This window comes from Chiloscyllium punctatum, chromosome 36 (assembly GCF_047496795.1).
Source record: "Chiloscyllium punctatum isolate Juve2018m chromosome 36, sChiPun1.3, whole genome shotgun sequence".
NCBI classification, from domain to species: domain Eukaryota; kingdom Metazoa; phylum Chordata; class Chondrichthyes; order Orectolobiformes; family Hemiscylliidae; genus Chiloscyllium; species Chiloscyllium punctatum.
The window spans coordinates 65,596,626-65,612,577 of NC_092774.1; the positions used below are offsets into that span (position 1 = coordinate 65,596,626).

At 46.2% G+C, this 15,952-nt stretch overlaps 3 non-coding genes across 3 annotated transcripts; 2 read left to right on the forward strand and 1 right to left on the reverse strand.

Annotated features, from left to right (window-relative positions):
* Positions 1 to 6,920: 6,920 nt before the first annotated feature.
* On the forward strand, positions 6,921 to 6,994 carry trnan-guu (transfer RNA asparagine (anticodon GUU)). Its single transcript has one exon. It is a non-coding gene; the product is annotated as a tRNA-Asn (tRNA).
* Positions 6,995 to 9,464: 2,470 nt separating this feature from the next.
* trnae-uuc (transfer RNA glutamic acid (anticodon UUC)) lies at positions 9,465 to 9,536 on the forward strand. The gene has a single exon. It is a non-coding gene; the product is annotated as a tRNA-Glu (tRNA).
* A 6,124-nt stretch (positions 9,537 to 15,660) lies between these two features.
* On the reverse strand, positions 15,661 to 15,732 carry trnaw-cca (transfer RNA tryptophan (anticodon CCA)). Its single transcript has one exon. It is a non-coding gene; the product is annotated as a tRNA-Trp (tRNA).
* Positions 15,733 to 15,952: the final 220 nt, after the last annotated feature.

Below are 15,952 nucleotides of genomic sequence, written 5' to 3' on the forward strand. Positions count from 1 at the left end.
CCAACAAGTCCACACCGACCATCCAAAGCGTAACCTATGTGGACACTTTCCCCTATCCCATTCCACCAAAAGTACTGCACACTATGGGCCCATTTAGTATGGCCACTTCTCCCGAAACTGCACATCATTAGATTTTGGGAGGAAACCAGAGCACCCGGAGGAAATCCAGCAGACACGGCAGGGAGAATGTGCAAACTCCACACAGACAGTCGCCCCAAGGCTGGAATCGAAAGCGGATCCCTGGCGCTGTCAGGCAGCAGTGCGAACCACTGATCCATCGTGCTGCCCATGTGTGCGGAAAGAGGTGGGGGCTGGGAACTTTGTTAATTGTACCACGCAGTGGATTGTTGTGTAAGGTTAAATCTCACGGCATCCAGGGAGAGCTAACCAACTGGGCACAAAATTTAGAAGCGCGTTGTTGGAGATGCTGAAATCCTTCCTGAAAACAACAGGAAGTGGACAGTGGGTCAGGCCGCGCTGTGCTACTCTATGCCTGGACAATGTGGATGTGGAGATGATGTTTCCACTAGTAGAAGGGTTGAGGATGCCAAGTCATTGAGGGCATTTAAGACAGAATTAAGTTCTTGATTAATAAGGTGTCAAGGGTTATGAGGAGAGGGCAGCAGAATGGGATGGAGAAACATATCATCCATGATCGACTGGTGGAGCAGACTCGATGGGCCAAATGGCCTCATCCTGCTCCTGTGTATTATGGTCTTAAAGCTGGGCAGATGACTTAAGGGGTTCTCACAAACTATTTCAGAATCCCGAAGAGGAGTTGTTGGAATCGAAACTTTAACTCTGCTTTCTCTCCACAGATGCTTCCAGTCCTGCTGAGTTTTTCCTGTGTTCTCAGTTTTTCTTTCAGATTTCCAGCATCCACAGTTCGATGTCTTATTTATCAAATTCATTTCTTGCCCTTCCCAAGTGTCTGGAACTTCATCTCCCTGATCTACAAACTGTTCACTTACCCTAGAAATGACCACTACCTCCTTATCAAAGTAGACCCCTTTGTTGCAAAATGATTGTAAAATTCTGTGACCAAATTTATTGCATTCGTAATTAGTTACACCAGGGACTCTCAATATCTCAGGCCAGAACACAGCTAGATTGTTTCAGACAGTACATTGATGTGATTTGATGCAATTCCCTATTCCCGACTTTACCAGCGTGTTGCTGGGAATGAAGGGTTTGAATTAAGAAGAAGCTGGGACATTTTTCCAATGGAGCCGAGGAAGTTGACAGACAACTTTCGAGATTTTTTAATCAGGTGTCATTTCCAGGAGGCTCAGAATATTTTATTGCTCCGGAAGGTGTAAAAGGGGGTCAAAGCTTCAGCAGAAATCGAGCAGAGCTGAGAACATACAACATTTAATTCTGTGGGAACAGGGAGATCAGAGGACAGAGAAATCAGGACCTGAAATCCGAGCTGACACCAGACTACCATGCTATCAGTGCTTTGATTAGCAGTGCCCACCCTCTACCGTTACTGAGCTCCTCACTCGACTTGAATGCCACGTATCCCCTCGATATTCCTAATCCAATCCTTGTCATTCCGAAGCCACATCTCTGTGAGGAGTCTCAGATCACAATTATTCTCTTCAATGTGTGCTGTCAATTAATTCGCTTTTGTTACAATGCAGCACACATTCACATACTGAGATTTTAGTTTTATTTTTTGTGATGGTTAGAATCCAGTTTTGATTGCTAGGACATTTATTCTCCTTGTCCCTTTCTATCATTCTCTGGTATTTGGTTTCCAAATCACGACATTGCTCACTGGCCTTGATTTGGATTGGCTATGCTAAATTGCCCAGTGTCCAGGGATGTGCAGGTTAGGTGGGTTAGCCATGGGAAACGCAGGGTTATAGTTTCAAAGTAATAGAGGGAGTAGGCCATTTGGACCATTGACTCTGCTCCGCCATTCATTAAAATCATGGCGGATCGATCAATCGACTCAGCTCCTCCGAATTGCATTATCCCAACTTCCTTTAATTCCCTTACCACGCAGACAACCCATCCAACAGTGTCTTAATGAAACTGCCTCTACTGCTTCCTTGAGCACAGAATTTCATTCATTGACCATTCACCACATTGGTCCTGCCCTGAGTTGCCTCATCAAAATGCAACAGCTCATATTTGTCTCAATTAATCTCGATCCACTACTCCTTGGCCGATCGGCTCATCTGATCAATTATAATTTATATTAAACTTTCTTTCCTACCTTATTCCCTAAAAGCTGAAAATCTCCATCCCACACTCTCACTCTCCATTCTCACTTTGTTGAATCTAATCACGGATGTCCTCATCCTGAAGGGTTTGGTTCATGCTGATTAACAGGCCCACATTCAAGGGAGATAGAACATAGAACATAGAACATAGAACAATACAGCACAGAACAGGCCCTTCGGCCCACGATGTTGTGCCGAACTTCTATCCTAGATTAAGAACCCATCCATGTACCTATCCAAATGCCGCTTGAAGGTCGCAAATGAATCTGACTCTACCACTCCCACGGGCAGCGCATTCCATGCCCCCACCACTCTCTCGGTAAAGAACCCACCCCTGACATCTCCCCTATACCTTCCACCCTTCAACTTAAATTTATGTCCCCTTGTAACACTCTGTTGTACCCGGGGAAAAAGTTTCTGACTGTCTACTCTATCTATTCCTCTGATCATCTTATAAACCTCTATCAAGTCACCCCTCATCCTTCGCCGTTCCAACGAGAAAAGGCCGAGAACTCTCAACCTATCCTCGTACGACCTACTCTCCATTCCAGGCAACATCCTGGTAAATCTTCTCTGTACCCTCTCCAAAGCTTCCACATCTTTCCTAAAGTGAGGCGACCAGAACTGCACAGAGTACTCCAAATGTGGCCTAACCAAAGTCCTGTACAGCTGCAACATCACCTCACGACTCTTGAATTCAATCCCTCTGCTAATGAACGATAATACTCCATAGGCCTTCTTACAAACTCTATCCACCTGAGTGGCAACCTTCAAAGATCTATGTACATAGACCCCAAGATCCCTCTATTCCTCCACCTGACCAAGAACCCTACCATTAACCCTGTATTCCGCATTCTTATTTGTTCTTCCAAAATGGACAACCTCACACTTGGCAGGGTTGAACTCCATCTGCCACTCCTCAGCCCAGCTCTGCATCATATCTAAGTCCCTTTGCAGCCGACAACAGCCCTCCTCACTGTCCACAACTCCACCTATCTTTGTATCATCTGCAAATTTACTGACCCACCCTTCGACTCCCTCATCTAAGTCATTAATAAAAATTACAAACAGCAGAGGACCCAGAACTGATCCCTGCGGAACTCCACTTGTAACTGGACTCCATGCTGAATATTTACCATCTACCACCACTCTCTGACTTCGACTGGTTAGCCAGTTTTCTATCCAATTGCCCAAATTTCCCTCTATCCCATGCCTCCTGACTTTCCGCATAAGCCTACCATGGGGAACCTTATCAAATGCCTGACTAAAATCCATGTACACTACATCCACTGATCTACCCTCATCCACATGCTTGGTCACCTCCTCGAAGAATTCAATAAGACTTGTAAGGCAAGACCTACCCTTCACAAATCCGTGCTGGCTGTCCCTAATCAAGCAGTGTCTTTCCAGATACTCGTAAATCCTATCCCTCAGTACCCTTTCCATTACTTTGCCTACCACAGAAGTAAGACTAACCGGCCTGTAATTCCCGGGGTTATCCCTATTCCCTTTTTTGAACAGGGGCACAACATTCGCTACTCTCCAGTCCCCTGGTACCACCCCAGTTGCCAGTGAAGACGAGAAGATCATTGCCAACGGTACTGCAATTTCCTCTCTTGCTTCCCACATAATCCTAGGATATATCCCGTCAGGCCCGGGGGACTTGTCTATCCTCAAGTTGTTCAAAATGTCCAACACATCTTCCTTCCTAACAGGTATCTCTTCTAGCTTATCAGTCCGTTTCACACTCTCCTCTTCAACAATACGGTCCCTCTCGTTCGTAAATACTGAAGAGAAGTACTTGTTCAAGACCTCTCCTATCTCTTCCGACTCAATACACAGTCTCCCACCACTGTCCTTGATCGGACCTACCCTCGTTCTCGTCATTCTCAGGTTTCTCACATACGCAAAGAATGCCTTGGGGTTTTCCTTGATCCTATCCGCTAGGGATTTTTCATGCCCTCTCTTAGCTCTCCTAATCCCTTTCTTCAGGTCCCTTCTGGCTATCCTGTATCCCTCCACTGCTCTGTCTGAACCTTGTTTCCTCAACCTTATGTAGCCTCCTTCTTTCTCATTACTAGACATTCAACCTCCCTCGTCAACCAAGGCTCCCTCACACGACCATTTCTTTCCTGCTTGATAGGTACATACATATCAAGGACACGTCGTATCTGCTCCTTGAAAAAGTTCCACATTTCCACCACATCCTTCCTTGACAGCCTATGCTCCCAACTTATGCTCCTCAAATCCTGTCTTACAGGATCGTAATTTCCCTTCCCCCAATTGTAAAATCTACCTTGTTGTGCGTACCTATCTCTCTCCATAACCAAGGTGAAAGTCACAGAATTGTGGTCACCATCACCAAAATGTTCACCCACTAACAAGCCCACCACTTGTCCCGGTTCATTACCGAGTACCAAATCCAATATGGCCTCCCCTCTGGTTGGACAATCTACATACTGCGTTAGAAAAGCTTCCTGGACACACTGCACAAACACCGCCCCATCCAATCTACTTGATCTAAAGAGCTTCCAATCAATATTTGAGATCTAACTGAAACGTACAGAACATTGAACGGTCTGGACAGAGTGGACATTGGGAAGATGTTTTCATTGGGAGGAGAGACTAATACCCCGGGCATAGCCTTAGCATAAAGGGAGAATGGAGATTAGGAGAAATTTCTTTAGCCAGAGAGTGGTGAATCTATGGAATTCATTGTCACAGAAAACTGTGGCGGCCAGGTCACTGAGTATGTTTCACATTGAGATAGAGATGTACAGCAGAAAAACAGACTGTTTGGTCCAACTTGTCCATGCCGACCACCTATCAAAACCCAATCTTGTCCCACCTGACAGCACACGGCCCCATATCCCTCCAAACCCTTCCTATTCATACACCTACCCAAATGCCTTTTAAATGTTGCCATCGTACTAGCCTTCAACACTTCATCTGGCAGTTCATTCAATAAATGTACCATCCTCTGCGTGAAAAAGATGACCCTTAGATCTCTTTTGTATCTTTCCCTTCTAACGCGAAACCCATTCCCTCTGGTTCTGGACTCCCCCTCTCCACGGTAAAGACTTTGTCTATTTATCCTATCCATGCCCCTCATGATTTTATACACGTACAGTTACGACGTTTAAAAGACATTTGGATAAGTAGATGAATACGAAAGGTTCGAAGGTTTATGGGCCAAACACTGGTAGGTGGGACGAGTTTAGTTTGAGAACATACTCAGCATGGACTAGTTGGATGAAGGGTCTGTTCAGTGCTGTCTGACTCTGTGACTGATCTGTACTGGTCTGAAAACCATTTTCTTACCTCCCCCCATAAGCATCCAATTCTTTGTTGTTCAAAACTCAGATGCACTTCGCCTTGAATATGTTCAATGACCCCACTTCTGAACTCAATTCCTCTTCGTAATATATCACTTGCCTCGCTCATTGCCTGCTGCATCTGCCCGACAACTGGCATTGACTGGTGTGGGGGGACTCTGAGACCCCTTAGTACATCCATACATCATTCCTGATGAAGGGCTTGTGCCCGAAACGTCCCCTGTCCTGCTCCTCAGATGCTGCCTGACCTGTTGTGCTTTTCCAGTGCCACATTTTTCGACTTTCACCTCTAGTCCTCACTTTCTCCACATTCCAATGTATCACCATTTAAACAATGCACTGCTTTTTTTTTAAACAGCAAAGGCTATAATTTCACATTGCGGCACTGCACTTGCCATGTGTTTGCCAATTGAGACACAGGCCTGGACCAACTTCGGGAAGAGGTAAAAGACTGAGTTCTGAACAAAAACCGTAGCACACTCAAAACGTCGGCTCTGTTTACCTTTCCACAGATGCTGCTCGACCCGTTGGCTTTCTGCAGTATTCGCTGTGTTTATTCGACACAAATGCTGCTTTCCATTAAAGAACTTTAATTCCTGTCCTCTGGTAACTGACCCGAATCAGTGGCAATAGGTTCTTCTGATCATTAACCTGCCCATTCCCACCACGTCTTCTCCCATCATTGCCAACAGCCCCTGGAAATCTCCAGTTAACCTTCTTTGCTCCAAAGAGAACATTCCCAAACTTGGGAATGTCTCCACAAAATGGAAATTGCTCATCCCTGGACATGATGCAAATGTTACAATGGGGAAGAGGTTTTGGCAAAATATTGTCAGTTAGCAGGTGGAAAAGTGTTCAGGAAGTAAAACACAAATCCCAGTCTCCAGCTTTGTGAATCTTTAGAAACTCTTTGGGAAGTGGAATTAGAGGAGAATGAAGGATGAACTGACGGACTGAGCAAAGATAGTCCACACACCGTCTCCTTGTTTAAGAGGCTGATTGACTCTGATGTTCTCGGGACATGAACTGACCCGAGACATTGAAAGAATTCTCTGTACATCAGGAATTCAAACCCATTCTCGGCTCGGGGCCAATGAGAAAATTCGGGAAGAGGCAAAACACTAAAAGGCTCGGAGGGCGATGGCCCCGGTGTAGGAGAGCTCGTTCCTCATGACATGGATGTGCCTGCAGATGGTGGGATCAGGCTGTCCCCATGTCTCCATAATGAATGTCCAAGGCTTTATTATGGAAAGTAAAACTGATAGAAGACAATGGTAATTTTTGGCTCGGCGGGTTGAATTATGAATTGAAGAGTAGATTCCTCAAAGACACTGTGCGGGCAGCTCTCGGGCCTGTCTCTGTGGCGCAATTGGTCAGCGCGTTTGGCTGTTAACCGAAAGGTTGGTGGTTCGAGACCACCCAGGGGCGGTGTGTTTCTTGTTCTCGCTTCTACCACTTTCTTGGCTGCGAAACTGCACGTTTTTAATGGTTTCAGGAAAATGTTTCCCAAACGGAAATCTTTTCCACTGAGGCAGTGCAAAGGGGTTTCTGAATTGATTGAATTTGTAACGTAAAGGACTGCGGATGCTGAGAATCCGAGACAGAAAGAGAAACTCAGCAGGTTTGGATGTACTTGGATGAGGTAAAAAACGAGTTCTGAAATGTTGTCTCTGATTCTCCTTCCAAAGATGCTGCCTGGCCTGCTGAGTTGCTCCTGCAATTTCTGTTTTTGTTTTTAACTGAACGTCCATTTAATCTTTCGGGATGAAACACCCAGAATCGCCATTTGCAGATATTTAACCCTTTGGAAACCTGTGAAGTGATTGAATTCAAACAAACTCTGCAATGATTCACTCTTTCTCAGCTCCACAGGCAGAGAGACCTGGGAAATGAAGCTGTCAGTGTGGTTCTGTATTGATGGGCCGAGTGGTGAATGCGATGGACACGAAATCCATTGCGGTTCCCCCACGCAGGTGTGATCCCTGCCGACTACAGTTGAGAAACGACATCAAAAGAAAAGGGAGATTGCTCCACGGTTTTTTTTAAAATGCAAATTAGTGGAGGGGTTGAAATATTTCAATCACATTGGGACTGGTCGGGAATCTGTAGCCCACTCTCTGTCAGGGTGGAACAAGCAGATACCCGCAGAGCTGCTTTTGAGGCTCTGAGCCAAGAGTTTGGAAATGAGACTAGAAAAGTGAGGGGCGTGAAGTCGTGATCGAAGTTAAGCAGGCACCTGAGGACAAGGGTGTTTTATTTGCCAGTGAAAGATACTGCTTCACAAAGTTGGGACTATGGAAGGGAAGCATTGACGGTGATTATCTTTGGCTGTTCCTCTTGTGAATGTTCCCATTGCTGCCCATGTCCGTGTCAACATCAGACCCCTGCTGCATGGCGCCGGCGCAATGGATGACGCATCTGACTCCACCTACCTGTTTGAAATGCAGCTCACAGCTTCTTCACACACCCCAATTAATCTTTCTCATTGTCCTGAAGCCGGCATATGGTTTGAATTCCCGATCTGCGGGAATGAGAATCCTTTCACTGTCTCGCGTCAGGAAATGTCCCTGAGACCATCAGAGTCCCGTCACAGCGCTGTTAGAGGAGAGGAAGCTGAAATAGCCCCACACGCTGCTCACGGGCACATTTCACTTTCCCCCAACTCACCGCCCCAACCACTGCGGCTATTGGGAGTGGAAAGGAAACAAACACCAAAACCCAGTCTCAGCTTTGTAAATCTTCAGGAAATAAGAAAACTGTTCATCCCTTCGGGTCTTCCATCCTGGGCTGACAGCCTTGATTTAAAATGGCTGTCCAGTCAGTGCCGATTCGTTTTGGCTAAAAAAAATCTTCCTTATCTCATCCCAGCATTTCTTGCCACAGAGAACTGTGTGGCAGAGTTCATGTATATATTTCCTTGTATGGTATTTTGTAAGTAACATTCGTTTTCCGGTTGTTTGTATCGGGTATTTCAGGTTCATTAGCCCCTGTTTAAGTGTGTTGGTAGGTTTATGGGCTACCATGATGCTGAGAGGGTTGATTTGTCTGGACATCATTTCCCAGGTGTCTTTAATGTAAAGTAATGTGGCGAGGGTTTCTGTAGACGTTGTGTCTCCTTGTGTCAGTTTGTTGATGTGAAATCGGCACACTGGGTTTATTGGGTAGGCAAAAGTGAGGACTGTAGATGCTGGAAACCAGAGTTTAGATCAGAGTGGTGCTGGAAAAGCACAGCAGGTCAGACAGCTTCCGAGGAGCAGGAAAGTCGACGTTTCGGGCAAAAGCCCTTCATCAGGAATAGAGGCAGGACGCTTCCAGGGGTGGCGAGATAAATTGGGGGGTGCTGGGCCAAAGGTAGCAAAGAGTACAAGAGGTGAATGGGGGTGGGGACGCAGGTGACAGGTCAGAGAGGAGGGTGGAGCGGATAGGTGTGAAGGGAGATTGACAGGTCCTGAGGAGAGCGCTCAGCTGGAAGGTTGGAACTGAGGTAAGGTGGGGGGAGGGGAAATGAGGAAACTGGTGCAGTCCACATTGATGTCCTGGGGTTGAATGTATCCGAGGCAGAAGTTGGGGCGTTCTTCCCCCAGACATCGGGTGGGGAGGGAGGGGCGATGGAGGAGGCCCAGGTCCTGCATGTCCCTGGCAGAGTGGGAGGGGAGGTTGAAATGTTGGGCCACAGGGCGATGGGGTTGATTATTGCGGGTGTCCTGGAGATGCTCCCTCAAACGCTGTGACTTGACTCTGCGACGGGGCTCCAGTCTCCCCACTGGAGCGGAGACCTCATCGGGAGCAATGGATACAAGAAACAACTTTTGTGGAAGCCTTCTAAATACCGTGACCCGGGTTCGATTTCCGGGCAGGGTAGCAATTTTCAGTAGAGCTGTCAAACTCTGCTGCTGTCTCCCTGGTGGTCTAGTGGTTAGGATTCGGCGCTTTCACCGCTGCGGCCTGGGTTCGATTCCCGGTCAGGGAAGCTATTTGCAGTGTGTCATTTTGGCTTCCCATTCTCCTTAAATGCGCTGCAGGGTTACTTATTGGTCTTCGTAGTTACTGGGTGCTGCACTGTGTTGTGGTTCGTTGAAATCGTGCCCTCGTTCAAATTTGTTTATATGTGTAGGGATGATTACTTCTGTAGCTAAGTACTTGGTTCGCGTGTGTTGCTTTCCTGCAGAGGCTGTTTTGAATTTATCATTGACTGTTCGGTCGACTGTGACATCAAGAAATGGCACTTTGTTGTTGTTCTCCTCTTTTGTGAATTTTATGCCAGGAAGGAGATTGTTGATGGTGTTGTAGGTTTCCTCTAATTTGTTTCATTTTTTGATGACAGAAGTGTTTCATGGGCGTTTCGTTGATTTGTTTGTCGGGCTTGTTACTGAATATGAAGTGGGTGGAAAGGCACAGTTCCACGAGGTTGACAGTGTTATCTTTGCTACTGAAGTTGGTTCTGTGTTTTTGTCTTTAGTTCTTCGAGTAGTGTCTTCAGTTTTCTTTGGCCACGTTGATGTTAATGGATGTGAACAGGGCTGTTATGTCAAAGGACAACATTATTCCATCCTCTTCTATCTTCGTGTCTTTGGTGTTCAGGAATTCTTGGGTGGAGTAAATGGAGTGGCATGAATCTTCGACTTGGTGTTTTAGTCCTCAGTGGAGGCCTTTGACTAGTCTGTATATTGGTGTTCCAAGTAGTGAGACTATGGCCTGAGGGGGGCTCCTAGTTTGAAAAAGAGGAGAACAACAATAAACTGCTTTCTTAGATGTCACAGTAGAGTGAACACTTAATGGGGAACTTCAAACTAGCAACTACAGAAAAACAACAAACACAAACCAAATACTTAACCACAGAAGCAATCATCCCAACACCCACAAACGAAGCTGCATCAGGACATTATTTCAACGAGCCACTGCACACTGCAGCACAGAGAAACTACAAGAGAAATACGTATATAGTGTATTTAAGGAGAACGCGTCCCCAATAAACCCATTCCGCCGATTTCTCAGTGATGCTTCCAAGCTGACTCTCAAAAATTCGGTTTGTCCCTCCATTCTGTCCTGTTTGTTTTTTGTGGGTTTTGAAAGCTTTCCTAATCCTCTGACTGATTATTAGAGTTGGGAAGGTAAAACAATGACTGCAGATGCTGGAAACCAGATTCTGGATTAGTGGTGCTGGAAGAGCACAGCAGTTCAGGCAGCATCCAAGTAGCTTCGAAATCGACGTTTCGGGCAAAAGCCCTTCGTCAGGAATAAAGGCAGTGAGCCTGAAGCATGGAGAGATAAGCTTATCTCTCCATGCTTCAGGCTCACTGCCTTTATTCCTGACGAAGGGCTTTTGCCCGAAACGTCGATTTCGAAGCTGCTTGGATGCTGCCTGAATTGGAGTTGCGAAGTTATGTTGTGGCTGTACAGGACATTGGTGAGACCACTTTTAGAATATTGTGTGCAATTCTGGTGTCCCTCTAATCAGAAGGATATTGTGAAATTTGAAGGGTTCTGAAGCACCAATGGGTCCACAGAGGGGAAGAGGCCCTTCTGCTGCCCTGAGTGTGGGAAGGCCTTCAGTGATTCCTCTGCCCTGCTGACGGACCAGTTGGTCCACACCAGGGAAGGCTGTTCTCCGGCCCCAAGTGCGAGATGGCCTTCAGCAGTTCTTCCCATCTGTTGAGACACCAGTGGGTCCACACTGAGAGGCCGTTCTTCTGCCCCAACTGCAGGAGGGGCATTGCTCTTTCCTCCGACGTACTGGCCCATTGGTGTGTCCAAATGGTAGAGAGGTCGTTCAGTTGCCCTATGTGCAGGAAGGCCTTCAGCAATTCCTCGGCCCTGCTGAGGCACCAGTCTATCCACACTGGGGAGAAGCCATCCTCCTGCCCCGAATGTGGGAAGGTCTTTACCTGCTCCTCCACACTGCTGAATCACCAGCTGGACCACACGGGGATTTGGGGGGGGGGGGGTGACAGTGGCGGAGGAGGGGAGGCCATTCTGCTGCCCTAAGTGCGGGAAGGCCTTCAGCAATTCCTCTGCCCTACTGAAGCACCAATGTGCCCACACCTGGGAGATGCCCTCCAGCTGGACCGAGTGTGGGAACAGGTTCATGTTTTCCTACAACTTGCAGAAGCACCAGCGGGGGCACCAGCGCTTCCAGCAATCAGATCCTACCAGTGATGATGCCTTCAGTCACCTCCCAGGTCTGAACCTCCTGCCAGTTCTGACAGTGGGTGCAGTGGGAGAGTAGGTGGGCTGTTTTAGACTTCTGCTGGACTGCAATTGCCTTCCCGACACCCCACAATCACAGCTCCATGGTGATTCAAGGTTAGCACTGCTGCCTCATGGCACCAGGAACCCAGGAATAATTCCACCCTTGGGAGTCTGTGTGCAAGTTATGGAGGGTAGGGAAATGGATCTGAGTGGGTTAGTCTTCGGAAGATCAGTGCAGATGTGTTCGGCTGAAGGACCTGTTTCCACATTGTGGGGGTTCTATGATTCTATGAGCTTTGCCTTCAGTGGACACTGTTGCTCATTGAGCCCGGGACTGCACATTGCCAATGAAATGATCCAGAGAAACCTAAGACCGCAAGACCATCGGTGAAGAAGTTTGGCCTACTCTGCCATTCGTTAGTAACAAAAGTATTGGATGAGATTAGCTACAGTGTGGAAACAGGCCATTTGTCCCAACAAGTCCACACCGACCCTCTGAAGTGTAACCCATCCAGACCCATTTCCCTCTGACTAATGTACCTAACTCTATGGGCAATTAAGCATGGCCCATCCACATGACCTGCACATCTTTGGTTTATGGAAGAACACAGGACCACCCAGAGAAAACTCACTAAGACATTGGGAGAATGTGCAAATTCCTCACAGACAGCCACCCAAGGCTGGAATCAAATCTGGGTCCCCGGCACTGTGAGGCTGCAGTGGTAATCACGGAGCCACTACATATTGAAACCCGAAGTTGGCAAGCCGGGGGTTGGGAGAATACAGCAAGCCAGGCAGCACCAGGATGTGGAGTAGTCAGCGTTTTGGGTATTAACCCTTCTTCATGACTGAAAGAGTGACTTAACTATGAGAGAAGATTTACATAAATGTTGCTGGGGGTTGGAGGGTTTGAGCTGCAGGGAGCGGCTGAATAGCGTGGGGTTGTTTTCACTGGAGCATCGGAGGCAGAGAAGTGACCTAATAGCGGTTATAAAATCATGAGGGGCATGGACAGTATAATAGACAATGTCCTTTCCTTGAGCAGGGGAGTCCAGAACTAGAGGGCATAAGTTTAGGGTAAGAGGCGAAACAAATTAAAGGGACAACTTCTTCATTCAGAGGGTGGTATGCCTATGAAATGAGCTGCCAGAGTATATGGGTCAGGTGCTGTCAAATGGGAGTAGATTAATATAGGATATTAGGTCAGCATGGACAAGTGGGACCGAAGGGTCTGTTTCAATGCTGTATGTATCTCTGACTACTGGTCCTAATCTAAGTTTAAAATAGAGTCCAAGTAACTTTGAATAGTTCAATCTTGTTGAGCTCACCTCCTGAAATGTTTCAGATGAATCCCTCTGAGAGATACTGTTTAAACATGCTGAGTTGGACAAAGTATCCCATCAAGTTCAACACAAACCCAGAGTTGAAGAAGTCAGAAGTCAGAACACCAAGGGGGCCAAAACTGATCACAATATTCCAGGTGCGGCCTCATCAACGTCCTGTAGAACTACAACAGAACTTGCCAACATGTATACTCAGTTCCCTAACTGATGAAGGCCAGTGTGCTGAAACCTTTCTTCACTGCCTTGTGTACTGATGTAATCAGAGATATAGGACCTACTTTAAACTGATCCACGATCCAGCTGCTGGGAGCACAGAAGTAGAGAATTGCTGCGTGAGTGGGCTGGGTAGATAACCCAGAGGTCGATGGGTAAAAACCATGTGATTCTATTGCTCAATGTCTCTGTAAGCTGCTTTCATATACAAAGGTTCTCTGTTCTGTATCTTGCCTTTGCATCTGCTTCCCAAAGCTTCTTCAGTGGAGGCGTGGCCGCTGGAGCCCAGGAGTTCAACAACCCCCTGGAGCTGGAGGAAGGTCCAAGCTCCAAGAAGCGGGGTGGGGGGGGGGGGGGGTGTAAGGCTGGAAGCTGGATCTGCTCAATGCTTGTATTTTTAACTCATTTAAATGGTACCTACTGTATGGGGCTATGGTTTACATTAAAACCGAAGGATCATATCAGAGTGTTTATATTTAGCAGTGGTGGTTGGTAAAATGCACTTTCTGGAGGAGCACTTTCTATGATGCTGCATTTCTTGCCTTCTGCCCTTCCCCCATTTCTTATCTCCCATCTTGATTTTATATTTTTTTGGTCAAATTTCATTTCAGATTAATCAGACTTGCGATTCACTGTGTGCTATTAATTTGTTTGTTCGAATAGTTCAAGTCAAAATTAATGCTGTAATTTAATTTCTGATGTCAGAGTTTGACATTGAATGTGCAGGTGTGAATACCAATAAGTTGTGAAAATAAATCAAGAACTTGTGGTTTTTAACAAAAAGAGCAGTTCACTGTTATTCATGGCATCGTCTCATTTGGGAGTGATGATTCAAATCTGACCAACAAACCGTTTCATGCAGTCATCCAATTGAATAAAAATTTTCTTTAATTTAATAAAAGAAAATAATTCTGGCAGGCTAATACTTATGCAATCTATTTGTAAGATTATGTCCATTTCTCGCAATATGTTCTCATCCACATTGGGGAAACTGGACGCCAACTAACCGAATATTTCAGGGAACAACTCTTGGACTCTAATTCTAACCCACACACCGCCCTGTGGCTGAACACTTTAACTCCCCCTCCCATTCCACCAAGGACCTGCAAGTCCTGGACCTCCTCCACTGCCAAACTCTTGCCACCCGACACTTGTAGGAAAAACACCTCAACGTCTGCTTTAGGACCCTCCAACTACTTGTTATCAATGCAGATTTCATCAGTTTCCTTATTTCCTCTCCCCCACCTTGTCCCAGATCCAACCTTCCAATTCGACACCAACCTCCTGACCTGTCATACCTGTCCACCTTGCTTCTCACCTATTTACTTCACCCTCATCTCTGACCTATCACCATCAATCCCGACCTCCATCTACCTATTGCACTCCCATCTACCTTCACTCCAGCCCCACTTGCTTCCCATTTATCTCTCAGCCCCCTTGGGCCACCCTTTATTCCTGATGAAGAGATTATGCTCTAAACCAAGACTGTGATGAAGCAACATCCTCAACAAATAGGAAATAGCTCCCAAGTCAGATTTCATCCCCTCTTCTGTCACCCAGTTCTTTCAGAAATAAGGAATGTCTTTTTCTTCCACTAGAAAGTGGTCTTCCACTTTGTGCTGTCTGAAGTGTTATGCCACACCACTACTTCAGCCACCTTTTAAGAATCCTTTCCACCTGTTTTTCTAACAATTGTGGAGGTGACCAAAAGCAAACATTTCACTCCTCCTCAATGTCCCATTTCTCCTCCTATGAGCCATTTTGTCATGTTGTCTATGTTACAAGCAGCCGAGTGCACTTGGTTTCTGAATTGAAATTTGGCCATTGAAGTGAACAGGATTAATATTTATCGATGGCTAGCTGTGTTTGCACTAACTGTAATTTTCCACCAATATGATGTCTTTTGTTCCACAAAACTGGAAACAATGATCTGTGTTTATATTGCAGTCGGATGTAGAAAATCATCCCAGCGATCTTCACGTTATTATAGTTTACTGAGACCATAACATCATTACGTGGCAGTTTGATGTGACTAAAACCTGGATGGCAATCTCTAGATTATGTTGTAAAAAAATCGGTATAATGTTATTCACACTGCGCTGTTACCAACTGAACGAAGCGGCTGTGTGTTTAAATCCCGTGATGAACAGTTTGTGTTTGACTTCTCAATTGCGGGGACCTGAGCATTGACCCAAACAATGGGCACACCACCTCCCTGACACAGTGTTCACAAATCAAACTGACAGCAAAGATTCACGTGTGATCGAAAGTTTCCACAAAGAACTTTTGACACAACCGACATACGGAGTGAACGTACTCCTTTCTTAATTCGAAATGTAGTGATTGTCGTGAGCCTGACGTGATTTGAACACGCAACCTTCTGATCTGGAGTCAGACGCGCTACCGTTGCGCCACAAGCTCACTGATGACCCGGAAGCTCTATTCATGCTTAAGGGAAGTGATCGCACTACAATGATTTTACGTTCATGTCTGTTCTGTTTCTCCCCCTTCTCTTTCTGTTTCTCGAAACACTTTCCAACTCTCTCTCAATAAAAATCTGAAAGAATTGCGGATGCTTTATATCAGAAACAAAAAACAGGAGTTGCCGGTGACCCTTCCACAGAACTGATGGTGATTGGGA